General features: G+C 35.8%; 1 long non-coding RNA gene across 1 annotated transcript in view; it reads left to right on the forward strand.

Annotated features, from left to right (window-relative positions):
• LOC103350114 (uncharacterized) overlaps positions 1-18,109 on the forward strand; it is a 110,699-nt gene that overhangs the window by 48,908 nt on the left and 43,682 nt on the right. The gene's annotated exons all lie outside the window — the stretch shown is intronic.

An 18,109-nucleotide genomic window follows, 5' to 3' on the forward strand; every position in this document is an offset into this window, starting at 1 on the left:
TGTTATTGTTTCCTATGTTGTCATTTTCAAAGTTAATGCTTTCTCTTCAATAATTTTTCTTTTCTGTAACCAGCAAAATTTTTCCAAGTCTGGATATTAGTATTGTATCTGTTCTTTCCTCCTCATTTGTTTTCAAATAGCAGAGACATATACAGGTCTTATATTCACTGTCAGATAACAGGGACATGATTTTTCATATAAACTCTTACATTCTGTTTGTTTAGTTGGTAGACTTTACCTTCATATGTTTAGACAAAGATTAGGCTGATATTCATGTACAGTTTTCAGCTAAATTTCCAAACTCCAAAAGGTAGGGTCAGAGATTATTTGAGAAAAAAATGTAGACCTGTAACACTTTGGTCAATTTTTCACAGGAATATTTATAAATAATTTTTAAAGAAAGAATACTCTTAAAAAGATGGTACAGTTGTTTACCGTATCAGTGAGATGCTGCTTGGAACACATGGATCTCATTATCAGAGCTCCTGAGTTCAGTCAGGTTCTAATCCCAATCCCAGCTTCCTGCTAGTGTGCACGCTGAGATGCAGCAGGTGATGGATCCCTGTCACTCACATGGGAGACCCAGATTGAGTTCTCAGCTTCTGGCTTTGCCTTGGCCCAGGCCAGCTGTGGCAGATATTTGACAAGTAAACCAGCAGATGGAGGGTTTCTGTCTGTCTGTCTGTGTCTGTCTCTCTGCCTTTCACATAAATAAATCAATGTTTTAAAAAATGGCACATATGCAGATACAGTGCAAATGTAGACTAAAAGCAGAACTTTCTTGGAAAGTTCCTACTAGTAGAATTTTCACTGGGAATATTTTTTATTAAAGAATAAACTGATATATCTATATCTGTATCTATATCTATATATCTATTCAACATTCTGAACTAGGAAGGCATTATTGGCAAAAAGAAGGTATAAAACCCTTTGTGATGGTGTCTAACTTATTTGCAGAGTTCATTCTGATCAGAAAATTAGCTGACACTTTATGCATAAATATCAGTGTTCTTCCATAACCTTTATCACTTTGCCACGTCAGCATTTAAGCTCTTACTTGCTCTTCCTTCTCTTACTGCAGTAGCACCTATCCTATTTGTATATCCATTAGGAGATTTAAACTTCCAGGAAGCGAATGCTGGAAATAGTGGATAATGGGCTGTACATTATGTTCTGTAATGTGTAGTCATTCTAAGAAAGGTGCCACAATAGAATGAAAGGAGGAAGAATCCTTGGGGACTGACTGGTTAATGTAAATGCCCCCAACACCATGTGCATGCATAGATAGCCACCAAAAATGTAAAGGCATCATTTTGCCTTTATTTATTAGCTTGTCCTTACTAAATTAAGTTTATCTTTTGTTAGAGAGCATACCACATTAATGTTTAACAGCATTCTGTATTAGTTTGGAAACACTCAGAATTGAATAGAATGAGCCGGCCACAGTGTGCCGGCCACAGTGGCCATTGCGGGGTGAACCAACAGAAAAGGAAGACCTTTCTCCCTGTCTCTCTCTCTCTCTCACTGTCCACTCTGCCTGTCAAAAAAGAAAAAAGAAAAAAGAAAGAGCACATTAAACTTTGGTATCTTAAAATTCAGGGAACTAAGTTCCTGGCTTATTCTAGGAAATCTGAAGATAAATTTATCACATCTCCTAATTTTGTGTTCGGAGCTAAAGTACTTCAGTTAATCCACAGCTTCATATTTCCTTCCAATCAACTGAAAATGAAAATACTTCATTAGATCATAGGCAAGTAATGAACTAAAACAGTAATAATTGCATAGCATTTTATATAACTATATAAATGCTGTGTGAAGCTGAAAATAATAAATAATCTATAAAGTGCATTGGATTTATCCTTCCATTAGAAAGCTATATTCCCTCAAGCCTTGAATATTCCATGAATAATTCCATTAATCTTTTATCTATAGCAGACACAAGATAAATCATGGATACATTGCATATAAACACTTCATAAAATGGGATTTTAGAAAATTACCTGAATTACATTTTAGCTCACTTTTTCATTTTCAAAAAGTGAGTGTAGTAAGTGTAAAAGAACATTTTTCTCATATTAATCTACTTTTACTCTAACATATTTTTTAGTTTAGTGACAGATAGACTCAATAGGGTCGATTGTATGTCATACTTTTCTCTTTTACATTGTCATCCAAAAATAAAATAGACAAGTATAAACTTTTAATAAGTGAGTTTCATAAAGAAGACTGGTCATGTTATCAATATTTTTATTCTCTTAGTTCTTCCTCTTCATTCCAAGGTATTAATGATATACAATCATAACTTATGAAGGAATCTATTTATTGATCTCTGCTGTTGGTATTCTTCTAGCCATTTGGAAAGAAAAGTCCTGTCATTTGGCTTATATGATAAATATAAAGATGAAAATTATTAGGTAGCATTCAGCCAATAAAACTAAAGGCAAATTTTTCTGCATGTTTTTATTTTGGCATATTGTAAATAATATTATCCATTTATTTACCTATATAATATAGGACAACGATGCCATAGAGAATCAGGAGAGCATAGCTGTCAATGTGCTATGATTTAAATTTAAAGTGATTATTCCAAAATGAAGAAAATCCAAATAAAAATATTTTAAATCTACAGAGATTTGTTTAACTGTCTCCTATATAAAAAGTAAGATGTAGATACTGAGGTAGTTTTAATTGGCTTTAAAAGATAATTGTAAGTCGGCACCACGGCTCACTAGACTAATCCTCTGCCTTGTGGCGCCAGCACACCAGGTTCTAGTCCCGGTCGGGGCGCCGGATTCTGTCCCAGTTGCCCCTCTTCCAGGCCAGCTCTCTGCTGTGGCCCAGGAGTGCAGTGGAGGATGGCCCAAGTGCTTGGGCCCTGCACCCCATGGGAGACCAGGGTAAGTACCTGGCTCCTGCCATCAGATCAGCACCGCGCGCCGGCCGCGGCGGCCATTGGAGGGTGAACCAACGGCAAAGGAAGACCTTTCTCTCTGTCTTTCTCACTGTCCACTCTGCCTGTCAAAAAAAAAAAAAAAAAAAGATAATTGTACACAATTGCATACAAAACCATATTTTTCTTACAAGGGTGAATGATATAAAATTAAGAGACAAAATTTTAAAACATAATAATGATAAAATAGAGAATAATACTCTTGTGACAGTTTGGAAAAAGAAACTGAATCAATATATTAGATCTGTATAGTAAAATTTCAGATTAGATGACATATAAACAACAGAAATTTACTTACCACTGTTGGTGCTGGCACAATTAATTTCTGGTAAGGGCCTCTCCTAGATCATGTATGGTTTCACAAAGTGGAAAGAGGAAGAGAATTCTCTAGTTCTTTTTGGAAATAATTCCATTCATTAGGGTTCTGCTCTCATGACCTAATTACTTCACAAGGGTCCTACCATGTAGTACCATCATATTATAGATTAATTTTGAATATATGAATTTTAGCAGGATGCAAATGTTCAGTCTGTAGTAGAAGACTTTATTAAAATAAGTGTATCACATGATCAAAGAACATTATATAAAAGTAGAATATTTTAAAATCCCATCTATCACTATAAACTTAGATAATTTACTTGAGTTCCTTTTGTCAGCTTCCTCATATGTAAAGCAGAAGCAATAATCTTTTTTCTAGTTTTTTAGAATAATTTTTTATTTATATAAGGTGAACAAATTTAATGTATTTCATATATACCCATTTAAGAGCATAGTGATACTTCCCACCCTACCCTCCCAACAGTCCATGTTCTCGCCCTTCCTTCTCCTTCCTTTCTTTTCTTTTTTTTTTTTTTTTTTTTTTTTGATAGGCAGAGTGGACAGTGAGAGAGAGAGACAGAGAGAAAGGTCTTCCTTTGCCGTTGGTTCACCCTCCAATGGCTGCCGCTGCCAGCGCGCTGCGGCTGGTGCACCGCGCTGATCCGATGGCAGGAGCCAGGAGCCAGGTGCTTTTCCTGGTCTCCCATGGGGTGCAGGGCCCAAGCACCTGGGCCATCCTCCACTGCACTCCCTGGCCACAGCAGAGGGCTGGCCTGGAAGAGGGGCAACTGGGACAGAATCCGGCGCCCCAACCGGGACTAGAACCCCGTGTGCCAGCACCGCTAGGCGGAGGATTAGCCTATTGAGCCGCGGCACCAGCCCTCTCCTTCCTTTCTTATTCTTTCAATTTTTACAGTGACATACTTTCAGTTTATCTTATAATAATAAGCTTAACCCTCTGCTAAGTAAATAATTCAGAAAAAAATAGTAAGAAGAAAAAAACACTGTACTTCAACAGTAGAGACAAGGGTATAAATAATAAACAATTCTCAAAATGTCAATTTCACTCCTATACATTGCATTTTAGGTACTCTAATAGTTACCACAGATCAGAGAAAACATATTATATTTGTCTTTTGGGGACTGTCTTATTTCATTAGGTATTATAGTTTCCAGCTGCATCCATTTTATTGCAAAACACAGGATTTCATTGGTTTTTTTATAGCCTAGTAGTATTCCATAGTATATATATACCATAATTTCTTTATGCAGTCATCAGTTGATGGACATCTGGGTTGATTCCATATCTTAGCTATAGTGAATTGAGCTGCAATAAACTTAGGCTTACAGATAACTTGTTCATATGCTGATTTAATTTCATTTGAGTAAATTCCTAGGTGTGGGATGGCTGGATCATATGGTAGATTGAGTTTCAGATTTCTGAGGAATCTCCATACTGTCTTTCAGAATGGCTGTACTAGTTTGGATTCCCCCCAACAGTAGATTAGGATTACTTTTTCCCCCACATCATCACCAGCATTTATTGTTTTTTGATTTATGCATGAAAGCCATACTAACTGGGGTGAGATGAAATCTCAATGTGTTTTTTTTTAATATTTTCATTTACTTAATTGAGAGGTAGCATTATAGAAAATGAGAGAGGTCACTCCCCAAATGGCTGCAATAGCCAAAGGTTAGCCAATCTGAAGCCAGGAACCAGGAGCTTCTTTTGAGTCTTCCATGAGGGTGCAGGAGCCCACACACTTGGACCATCTTCCACTGCTTTCCCAGGCCATAGAAGAGAGCTGGATCAGAAGAGGAGCAGCCTGGGTTAGAACTGGTGCCATATGAGATGCAGGCACCACATTTCCCTGACAGCTAGTGATCCTGAGCATATTTTCATGTCTATGGGCCATCTGAATTTCCTCTTTTGAAAAATTCCTGTTCAACTTTGTCCATTTCTTATCTTGATTGTTTTGCTGTTGAGTTTCTTGAGCTCTGTATAGATTTTGGATATCAATCCCTTGCTAGTCAAATAGTTTGCAGATATTTTTTTTTCCCCATTCTGTTGGTTGAGAGGAAATAATCTTACCTCCCTCAAAGAGTTGTTTGGAGGATAGAATTTGCTTAACTCATAGAAAGCAAATAGCACAATACCTGTCACATAGCAGGTCTATAGGTCAGCTAGACCCAGATTCATGGAAAGCAGTTACCACATGCACATTATTCCTGTGGTCAAGGTGTAGAGTGTTAGAAAGGTGAAACAAAACAGCGTGATGTCTCTTAAAGCCCACAGATAGCACATATTCCATTGGCCAAAATAAATCATTTGGCAAGCACAAGTTCAACGTATCAGGGAAATATATTCTTCTCTTGTGACTGTTGGGTCACAAGAGAAGACCTTGTGACTGTTATGGAAACTTTATCAAATATGTTACATTTGGTGAAGCCACTGCTTAGAAGATTGGTTCTTTGGAGTTTGGTTATGCTGAACTGTCATGTGGGATGGTGGTTTGAGTAAAAAGTGAGTTTTCTTGCACTCAGGCTACATTTGGCAGAGTTTCAAGGAATCATCTGTGTGAGGAAGCAGAGCATATATGATATTAAGGAGTATGGCTTTGATTTATGTTTCCCATTCATGGTTTTTCAAGGAAGATAAATTAGGAAAAAGGGCATTTTGAATGTATTTTTATTGCTGATTCTGTGACTCTGCCATTTCTCTGGGCCTGGGCCATATTCATGTAACAGTAGACATCACAATATCATACTCAAAGGAAAACCAGGTCACTACCACTCCAGGAAACATTTTAAAAGAATTTTGAAAAGTAACAATTTAAATACCTCAACCACTTTTCCAAATATATTCACCATCCATACCTGACTACTGGTAATAATTTAGTTTATATTATTTCCAAGTTTTCTCTAGTATATTCAGATGTACCCAAATATACATACATTTTTATAAGAAATAATCTAAACATCTAATGGTATATATACTCATATGTAAGTACAAAGTATTATAAAGTATTAATTTTCAGAGCTGGCACTGTGATAGAGTGGGTAAAGCTGTGCCTGCAGTGTTGGCATCCCATATGGGTGTTGGTTTGAGTCTCAGATGCCCACTAAGCCATAGCGCAGGACCCTAAACATTTGTTTTTAAGTGTTATTTTGCATACATTATCTTAATTATTTTACAATAAAGCAATTACTCAAAAATTCTGATACATTTATTCTTTTCTAAGAATTTTGGAATGATTTTGTCCAGTTTAAAAAAATTTATAATCCTTTCATCAAATGTAACTCAATTTTATTAAACATGCATCTATAGCCAGGTACATATACATTTACAAAAGGCTGATACTTTAAATATATCATACAAATAATAGTGAAACATTGAATGGTTCAGTGTTTATTCAAGTTATATTCTTTCAGCACTTATTATTTGCTACAGGATGTGTTCAGATGATATCTTTCAGTGAAATGTTATAGTTTTCTACAATAAATTATATTTTCTTTGCTAAAATATCTTGATGTAGTATAGCATCTACCATCTAATTATATTTTAATAGTTGCTAAAACATTGAGATGATTTATTCACTCATTGGTATATTTCATTGTCTTTTATAATAATTAATGAACCCAATGATTCATTACTAGAGAATCTGTCATTTATTCACCAGTGACTATCCATTTTCTGAAGCAATAAGGCAATTTATCATGAATTTGAACCAAGAGATTCTTATGTGTCTGCAATTTTTATAAACATTTTATGAATTATTTTAAGAAGCAAACTAGTTGAGGTCTTAAATTGTTATACATTGTAGAAATGTTATACTGCATTGCAAGTATCATATTTATATGCACTAACAAATAATGATCACCTATTATCAGTGTTAATATAAAAAATTATAAGTATGGTTTGTTTGTGTTTTCCTCATAACTGTTGCTTAGCTCCATTAATGAGAACAAGTTCAACTGAAGTTTGGCAATACAGACTTAAAGATAAAAATAGTTAGTAAAATAAAAAGTAGTTAGGCATGGGCTTTAAGAAGCCTTTTTTTGTCCTCTTCTACCTGAGAATCTCTGGGTACAGGCGGGGAGTAGTCATCATCTTTTCCTACTTAGAAGAAGGAAGAGTTTGCCAAGCAGTGTAGTATTCCACTATATAAATCAACTTCAGGACCAAAAAACAGCATGTAGAGGGCAACAGTTTAATGTGTTGGGTTTACAACACAAGTAGAAGTACACGATGGGTTACAACACAAAGGCTGGAGGGGCAGTGGGCGCAAAAGTATACTGACATAAGGAACTTAGGCTCCAGATAAAGTGGAATAATACTGCTTAATGTTCATCTGTAATGAGCTAGGGATGTGCTCCATATTTGCTGAGTCAACCAGTAAAATACCAAAACAAAGTGTTAAAGCTAATAAGTCATCCAAGATTAAATAGAGCTAAATCCACAAAGAATACAAAAGAGAGAAAAGCAAGAAAAAGCAGATGGGACAAGTAGCAAGTAGGAAAAAAGAACAGATGGAATAAACAGAAAGCAAATGCTACCACTAATCAAAAGTAAACTGGAGTGTGTAAGTTAATGTCAGAAAAGGTAGTTTTTACATAAGAAATTAGTATGGATAAAGAAAATCATTTTATGATGATAAAAATGTCAATTCAATATAGAATATAACATTCCTAAATATTTGTGAAATTATTAACAGAATTAGAAAATAATGAATCAAGAACAAATAGAACTGTGGAAAAATAGACAAATGCACCACTATAGTGGTACATTTCAGTGTCCCTCTGGCAAATAAAATAATAAAAAATGAATAAATGCAATACTAAATAAGTACAGGTACAGAAATGTAGATAACTAAAAACCAAATTGAACTAAAACACATTCCTGGGACATTCTGCTAACAAAAGCAGAAAACACATTATTCTCAAGTGTATACATAACATTTACCAAGTTAGGCCATATTCTTGGCAATAAAATAATTCTCACTAAATTTAGAAGAATTTAAATCATATAAACCATGTCATCTGGCTACAATGGAGTTAATTAGACACAAAAATTAGAAAGAGTTCTGAAATATTTCAAAATAGTTGGAAACTAGAGCAGAATTTCCATATAGAAGTCTGGAGACAAAATTCCTTCTTCTTTGGGAAATCTCAATCTTTACCCTTCAAGCTTTGATTGAACAGGAAAGTGTCTGCTTTACCTCAACTCAACTGTTTCTAACCCTTAATTACAGCATATTTGAAAAATGCCTTTATAACAGCATTTAGACTAGTGCTTGACCAAACAACCAATCACCACAATCTAGCCAAGTTGACACATAAAATTAATCATCACAGAAGTTATAGAACACAAATCTAAATGACTCATTGGTCAAAGAAATATTTGAAACTGTATCACTTATCTTTTCATCACTACAACTAAAATAACCTCAGAGGAGCTTCTAGAAAAGAAGAAGGTTTGTTTCTGTTTATGAGTGGAGGATGCCAGTCCAAGGTCAGGTGGCCTCATTCGTCTGGCATCTAACTGAGGCTGCCAGTGGAGGAGCATGTGCAGAGGAAATCTCACACGATGAGGAAGGAAGCAAAACCATTGCAACTGACCCTCTCATGAGAGCTACCCTACAGGGCCACATGTCCACATAAAGAACTCTTCCTGTCCCACATCCTAGCTGCCATAATTAGATCAATTCTCTATCTTTAATACATTAACAATTAACTTGAAACCACTCAACAGATAACATAAGACATTGAGGACCAAACCCCCAACTCACAGACCTTCGTGAAACATCCAAACTGGCAGTCAAACTATAAGCAAAGGGAAATTACACTTTATATGAATGAAAATTAAAATGCAATGTGCCAAAATAGATGTGAAAAGAAAAAATAGTGCCTGAGGTAAATTTATGCCATCAATAATTTACACTGGAAAAGTAGACCCTAAATCGATGACTTCATTTTGCACCTTAAAAGAATACTAGAAAAAGAGTAGCAAATGGAACCTAACTTAAGCAGAAGAAAGAAAATAATAAAAGTAATGCTGAAAATCAACAAAGTAGAAATCACAACCAAATTCCAGGTATTTGAGAAGATCAGTGACAGCTGAACTTCTGTTTAAACCAATGAAGAAAGAAACTAGGGAGGACAAAAGTGACCAATACTAGGAAAAAGAGGGTGACATAACTATTTTCCTCCAGATATTAAAAGGATTATGAGGAAATTTTATAATGTTTATGTTAATCAAGTCAAAAACACAGATGAAATGGACAAATTTCATGAAAGACATCCAGGAAGAAATACATAAATCAAATACCCCTATACCTGTTACGAGGACTTGTACCATCTTCTACTGCTTTCCCAGGCCATAAGCAGAGAGCTGAATTGGAAGAGGAGCAGCCGGGGCTAAAACCGGTACCATATGAGATGCTGGCACCACAGGTGGAGGCTTAACCTACTGCGCCATGGTGCTGGCCCCAATAATACACATTTTGTAGAACTTTTTTAAGGGTCGCTGTATTTGTGTGTCTATTTCTAAGCTCTGCTCTGTCTGTCAATCCTTTTATCAAATACCCCATTTTTTCTCATTACTCTAGCTTTTATATAGGATAGATATCAGATCATATGAATCTTCTGATTTTGGTCTTTTTAAAAATTGTTTTAACATTCTATTATTTTGATTTTTTAGCTATTCCATTTTTGCATATGGAAGACTTCAAAAAGTCAATGGAAAAAGGAAATAAATAAAGTGCATTTTCTATGAAACTTTTGAAACCCTGTTTATATCAAAACATCATATTGTGTACTATACATATATAAAAGGACATCAAAAGTTTTGCAGAAAAATGTATTTTTTGAAAAAAACTATGTAAGGGTTTCAAAAATTTTTGCACCATATTCATTTAATTCCATTGTCCATGGACTTCTTGACATACCCTTATATATAATTTTTATTTGTCATTTAAAATGAGAAAAGCATGTTGAAAACAATAGAATAGGCTTTCAAAATTCTAATCTTAAAAACCTGTAGCCTAACTGATGTTTTTAAACACATTTAAAGACGATGTCAATAGGTAAAGGGTTTAGAAAAGAAAAGCCAAAAGGACAAAGTACTGGCATTAATTTATAGATTAGTAATTTAACAGCCAGCACAGTTCAAGGAAGAAGAGCACTGAATCTCAAGGAAAATGAGTAAGGTTTCTATTGTAAACAGGAATGATTCCTCACTTCTGAACATGGACTGGATTAAATTACCTCCAATTGTCTGATTTCATTTTCTCTAAGCATCCTATTGATTATCATTTGGCTTGAGGTTTTGAAGTTAGAATACTTCTGTTCTGTCCATTTCCGACATTCAATAGTTAGGTACAGACTGAATTTCTTTGAGCTTCACTTTTCTCACTTGTGAAATGAAGTTAGGAATAGTGCATACCCCATAGGACTGTTGTAATTATTAAATAAGATAACACAGGTCGATAAACTAAAGTGGAAATCACACAAGTAAAACAGACATGGCAGATAGGAGTTTCCACTGTACTACTAGTGCTGCACACTGGCACCCTTCTTAAGAGTATGACCAGGTGGGACATAGGGAGTTGGAGAGGGACTGCAGCTTCCCCATAAAGGAATTGAGCAGTGATTAGACTCCTCTCATAGGGATTCCGCAATAATTCACAGAGCAGCCAAGACCAGTGTAGACCAAGAGTAGATGACAACAGTACCAGTCAGTAAGCATTTTACCTTCTCTTTCAGGAGAGGATAGAAGCAAAGGATGGATTGTTTGTGCATAGGAATGAGAATGTCCACCACATACACCTCCTTTCTACTTGGTATCTAGCAGGTACTGTCAGTAGGGAGAAAGCACTGAACTATCTACGAAATAGAACCAACTGGAGTTTTAGTATATGAAAATGAACATTTAACTACACATTCTCCCCCCCCCCAATAAAGTCTTAAGAGACAAAATAGGAAAAGTAAACAGAGCAATTATTGAAGAAAAAAATCAAACATTTTTATATTCCTACTCTACAGAACACAGATTGTGCAATTAATAGATTTTTGTGACAAGAAAGCTTAAAACTTTTTATTTCTTAATTGTTAACATTTTGTTTAATTTTTCATCTCAGTGAGCTGTTTCATTTTTGCTTTTCTCATTTTATTGAAGTGCTGAAAGAATACACATGAGTTATAAAGAACAGTAATGAAATTAACAACGTAAAATCTCCTGTACTGGCTGAAATTCAAGAACTAGAAAGTAATGAATATATCCTCATTAACTAAAGTCACTCCCCTATTGCCTACACCTGCTAAAATTCCAGAAGACGACTGCATTTTGCATTTGTGTTTCCTTGTGTTTAGTCCTCCTAATTGCTCCAGATACATCTTCTAGCACTCATCACTCCTGTGAATATAGAGGGAGCCTCATGGCAAGCATCTGCATCTCTGCCTAGGAGAGTCTTCCACAGTACACACAGCAGATTAGAATTTCCAAACAATTTACTCCCTTTTTTTGCTCTTTTAGATACATTTAAGATACTTTAATTTGCTATGCATAAACACACATACAATTACCTGTAAGGAATAGATACATATATATAATTTGGTTTTGTGGTATCATAACTATGGTACCATACATTGTAATTTACAAAACCATAATTCTAAAACTTGCGTTTTTCATTCAACATTATGTTTCTCAAACTTGCTTTCAAGTCTACCTGTCCTTTCTTTTACCAGTATGTGTGCTGTCTTGTGATTGCTACATAAATCAACATAATTTTCTTATTTATTATTCTGATGATGCCCTTAGGATTGTTTCCATATTCTTCCTATTATGTATAATGCTCCTATTACCATACATATGCAAGACTTGCAGGGCACCTGTGAAAACTTATTATAATATATCAGAATATTCAATAAAAATTGCATTACTAAGTCATCATAGTAGTTCATAGTCCTGATATCCCCATTGATCCAAATGATCTGCAAAATTTTAACAGATTTTCACATTTGTGTAGGTACATTTATCATATGTAAATAATTCCCATGTATAATGTCTGCTTCTGGACTCATTAGGACAGCCAATGGTTAATTTACCTATTATTACACCATTAAAACATTATACTTTGTAACAGTTTTTAGAATATAGCAATATCATATACTTCAAAAATTTCATGAAAATGCATGTTATGTAAACCCATAAAGATTTCAAAAAGTTTTTAAACCAAAATAAAATTGTATTTTAATTTCATTGTTTTACAACCTTCTAGAAGTCTCATTATATTTGGTAGAATAATTTCTCTCTTTTGTTGTGGTTTTAGCGAGTAGGGATTTTCATACCATGTATCTTTTCTGTACACAATGAAATGAAGATGGAATTTAGCAACTCAAGGATCTCTAGAAAATATGCAAACACGTGGAGGTAAACAACACATACCTTACAGAACAAGGTTCATAAAAAAAATCAAAGGGGAAACCAAAATGTTTCTGGAAATGAGTGAAGATGACAACACAACACATCAAAACTACGGAATACAGCAAAGGCAGTGTTAACAGGGAACTTTGCAGCAATTAGTGCCTATACAAAGAAATTAGAAAGGCATCAAATAAATGTATTATCAATGCATCTCAAGGACCTAAAAAAGAAAAAAAAAACCCAAACCTGAAATTAGTAGTAGGGAAGAAATTATTAAAATTAGAGAAGAAATAAACAAAACTGAAACAAACAAAACCATACAAAAAATCAATGAAATGAACAGCTGTTTTTTGAAAAAATAAAAAAAATGCTACACCACTTTCCAAACTAACCATAAAAAATAGGGAGAAGATACAAATCAATAAAAATCAGAGATGAAAAGGGAGATGTAACAACAGATATCACAGAAATAAAAATAATTACTATGAATTACTACAAATAGCTATATGACAACAAATTGGAGAATCTAGAGGAAATGCATACATTCCTGGGAACACACAGTCTACCAAAAGTAAGTCATGAAGAAATAGAAAATCTAAACAGACCAATAACTAAGACAGAAATTGAATCAGTAATAAAGACCTTGCCACCAAAGAAAATCCCAGGACTGGACGGCTTCACTGCTGAATTCTACCAGACATTTAAAGAAAAACTAATCATGATTCTTCTCAAGCTGTACGAAACAATGAAAATGGAGGGAATCTTCGCACCCTCCTTCTGTAAGGCATCACCTTAATTCCTGAACTAGAATAAGATACAACAGAGAAAGAGAACTATAGACCAGTATCCCTGATGAACATAGATGTAAAAATCCTCAACAAAATGCTAGTCAATCGAATCCAACAACACATCAGAAAAATACTTCACTTGGACCAAGTGGGATTTATTCCTGTTATGCCTGGATGGTTCAACATTCACAAATCAATCAATGTGATACATCACATTAACAAACTGAAAAACCAAAACTCTATGATTATCTCAGTAGATGCAGAAAAAGCATTTGTTAAAATATAGCATCCACTCACAATGAAAACCTTAAGCAAATTGGATATGGAATGGACAACCCTGAATGCAATCAAGGCAATATTTGACAAACTCACAGTCAGCATCTATTGAATGGGAAAATGTTGGAAGCATTCCCACTAAGATCCAGAATCAGACAAGGATGCCCACTCACCATTGCTATTCAATATAGTCCTGGACATTTTAGCCAGAACCATTAGGCAAGAAAAGAAATCAACGGGTTACAAATTGGAAAGGAGGATGTCAAGCTATCCCTATTTTCAGAAGATATGATTCTATATATATGTGATCTGAAGGACTCCATTAAGAGGCTATTGGAATGCATAAGAGAGTTTAGTAAAGTTGCAGGATGTAATATCAGCACACAAAATCAATATCCTTTGTATACACAGACAATGCCATAACTGAGAAAGAATTTCTGAACTCAGTCCCATTCATAGTAGCTACAAAAAATTAAATACCTTGGAATAAATCTAACAAAAGATGTGAAGTTTCTCTACAATGAAAATCACAAAACATTAAAGAAAGAGAGGAAGGCACAAAAAAAATGGAAAAATCTTCCATGTTCATGGATTGGAAGAATAAATATCATCAGAATGTTCACACTAGCAGAAGAAATTTACAGATTCAATGCAATCTCAATCAAAATACCAAAAACATTCTTCTCAAATCTAGAAAAAAAACTACGCTAAAATTCAAACAGAAATAAAAGAGGCTGGCACTGTGGCTCAATAGGTTAATCCTCCACCTGCGGCGCCGGCACACTGAGTTCTAGTCCCGGTCGGGGTGGCCAGCTCTCTGCTGTGGCCCGGGAGTGCAGTGGAGGATGGCCCAAGTGCTTGGGCCCTGCACCCCCATGGGAGACCAGGAGAAGCACCTGGATCCTGGCTTCGGATCAGTGTGGTGCGCCGTTTGAGGGGTGAACCAACGGCAAAGGAAGACCTTTTTCTCTGTCTCTCTCTCTCACTATCCACTCTGCCTGTCAAAAAATAAAAAAAATAAAATAAAATAAACCCTTAATAACTAAAACAATCTTAAACAGCAAAAATAAACCTGGAGTCATCACAATACCAGATTTCAAGACATATTACGGGCAGTTAAAATCAAAACAGCCTGGTACAGGCACAAAAATGGGCATATAGACCAATGGAACAGAATACAATCCCCAGGAATCAATCTGTGCAACTACAACCAACTCATATTTGACAAAAGAGCTAAAATCAATCCCTGAAGGATGGACATTCTCTTCAACAAATGGTGCTGGGAGGGGCTGGTGTTGTGGCGCACTTAGTTAATCCTCCGGCTGCAGCATCCCATATGGGGGCTGGTACTATGCCCAGTTGCTTCTCTTCCAGTCCAGCTCTCTGCTGTGGCCTGGGATAACAGTATAATATGGCCAAGTGCTTGGGCCCCTGCACCCACTTGGGAGACCAGAAAGAAGCACCTGGCTCCTGGCTTTGGATCAGTACAGCTCCAGCTGTTGCAGCCATTTGAAGAGTGAACCAACGGAAGGAAGACCTTTCTCTCTGTCTCTCTCTCTCACTGTCTGTAACTCTACTGGTTAAATAAATAAATAAAATCTTTAAAAAAAATGGTGCTGGGAAATTGGATCTCCACATACAGAAGTATGAAACAAGACCCCTACTTTACACCTTATCCATAAGTCAAATCACAATGGATCAAGGATCTGAATCTGTGACCCAATACCATCAAATTACTAGAGGAAACAGGGTAAACTTTGCAACATTGGCATAGGCAAAGACTTCTTGGTAAGGACTCCAGAAGCACAGGTAATTAAAGCAAAAGCAGTCAAATGAGATTATATCAAGCTAAGAAGTGTCTGTACTGCAAAGGAAACACTAAACTAAGTGAAGGGGTAATGGACAGAATGGCAAAAAATATTTGCAAACTATACAACTCACAAAGGGTTAATATCCAAAGTCTATATAGCACTCAGGAAACTCAACAACAAATGAAACAAACAATCCAGTTAAGAAATGGGCATAAGAGTTGAAAAGACATTTTTCAAAAGAGAAAATTCAAATAGCCAACAGAACCATGAAAAAAATACTCAGGATCATTAGCCATCAGGGAACTGCAAATAAAAATTGCAATGAGGTTTCACCTTACCACAGTTAGAATGGTTCTCATACAGAATTCAAAAAATAGTAAATGCTGATGAGGATGTTTGGAAAATGGTACCCTAATACACTGTTGATGGGAATGTAAACTAGTATTGATGCGTCCAGCATGGCAGGGTGTCAGATCAACCCAAAAGAGAAAGAGCATCACATAGATTAAGGAAGAAAACTCAGATTAAAGATTTTGATGTGGGGAAACCAAGAGATACTCTGTCTACTGCCAAGGTTGAGGCAGAAGCAGAGGCCCAGATGTCTGGTTATTCCAAGTATTTATTATCAGTGATGACATGATCAATTAACCATAAAAAATGTGCGGTTTTGTGGAAACAGTATTTCATGATGAAGTAGTTTAAACATAGTGAAACAGAGAACAATGGGAAGTTTTGGTGTTTCAGGAAGGACTTGTTTGCTTGGAAACTGGGATTAAATAGCAATCACAATATGAAGGGGTCTGTGGGGACTAATTGTTAACTGGGATGAGCATCCTACTTGCTGTTTACTGGAGCCCACAGCATTTTCTTAGTTGCTTTAGCATCATGTCAAATGATCTTTGCAATTGATCACTTTTACAATCTGGCCAAGGATGCCTTCAGCAGAATTCAGGCGATGTGGTGGTTCCCAACATAGTACAACCATTTGGAAGACAGTATGGAGATTCTTCAGAAATCTGATACTAGATCCACCATATGACCCAGCCATCCCAATCCTGGGAATTTACCCAAATGAAATAAATCATCATATGAAAGGGTTATCTCTACCTGTATGTTTATTGCAGCTCAATTCACAATAGCTAAGACATGGAATAAACTCAGATGTCTATCAACAAATGACTGGATGAAGAATATGTGATATATATACACTATGCAATATTACTCAGTCATAAAAAATGAAATACCATCTTTTGCAACAAAATGATGCAGATGGAAAATAATACACTTAGTGAAATAAGCCAGTCCCAAAAAGACAAATATCATATATTTCCCTGATCTACTATGACTAATGGAGTATAAAAAATGTAATATATATGAGTTAAATTTACATTTTGAGAATTGATTATTCTTTACAGCCATTGTCTGTACTGTTGAGGACAGTACTTTTTTCTTCTTGCTATTTATAAAATTATTTACTTAATGGAGGATTCATCTTTTTTTTAATTTTTTAAATTTATTTGACAGATAGAGTTAGACAATAAGAGAGAGAGAGACAGAAAGGTCTTCCTTCCATTGGTTCACCCCCTAAATGGCTGCTACAGCCAGAGCTATGCTGATCTGAAGCCAGGAGCCAGGTACCTCCCCCTCGTCTCCCATGTGGGTGCAGGGGCCTAAGCCCTTAAGCCATCCTCCACTGCCTTCCCAGGCCACAGCAGAGAGCTGGACTGGAAGAGGAGCAGCTGGGACTAGAACCTGGCACCCATATAGGATGTCGGCGCCACAGGCAGAGGATTAACCAAATGAGCCACAGTGCCAGCCCCCTGGAGGATTCATCTTATGATTATAAATTAAGCTGAAAATACGTCATTGTAAAAATTAAAAGAATGACTAATTAAAGGAGGAGAAGGGAGGAAGGGAGCATGGGTAAGTAAGTTTTTTGGATCATACTAAAACTATAATTGTTGATTTGTTTATTTCTCCTTTGTGTTCTATAAACTATTGTGCTATGGTTTGAATAGGATATGGTTCTTCAATTCACACAGATGTTTATATCCCTAGTCTTATGTTAATACTTAATGGATTATGGGTGGTGATTTGATTAAATTTATGGTGACTGGGAGGTAACCATGGTGGGAGGTCCCTGAGCATGGGGGTTGTGCTCTTTGAATGTAGTTCTCAGAGGAGAATTGGTAGTAAAAGCTTAGTTTGACTTAGCTTCTCTCTGCTTCCTGGCTCCCTATGTAATCCTCTTTCTGTGTACATTCCCCCATTTATTGCCCTTCTCATACAAGACACAGGACTAATGTGGATTTCCAGTCTTGGACAATGAACCTCCAAAGCTAAGCTGAAATCAACTTCTTACTGAAACAGTTTTTCTTGGGAAATTTAGTTAAAGAAACAAAAAGCTGCCTAATGCACTTTGCATTTTTGAATCTAAGCTCTGTAATTAGGCATATAAACATTTAAGATTGTATTCAGCTTTGGCAAGTCTATCCCTTCATCATAACAAAATGACTCTCTTTTTCCTTGTTAATATTTCTTG

Source organism: Oryctolagus cuniculus, chromosome 7, assembly GCF_964237555.1.
Source record: "Oryctolagus cuniculus chromosome 7, mOryCun1.1, whole genome shotgun sequence".
Lineage (NCBI taxonomy): Eukaryota > Metazoa > Chordata > Mammalia > Lagomorpha > Leporidae > Oryctolagus > Oryctolagus cuniculus.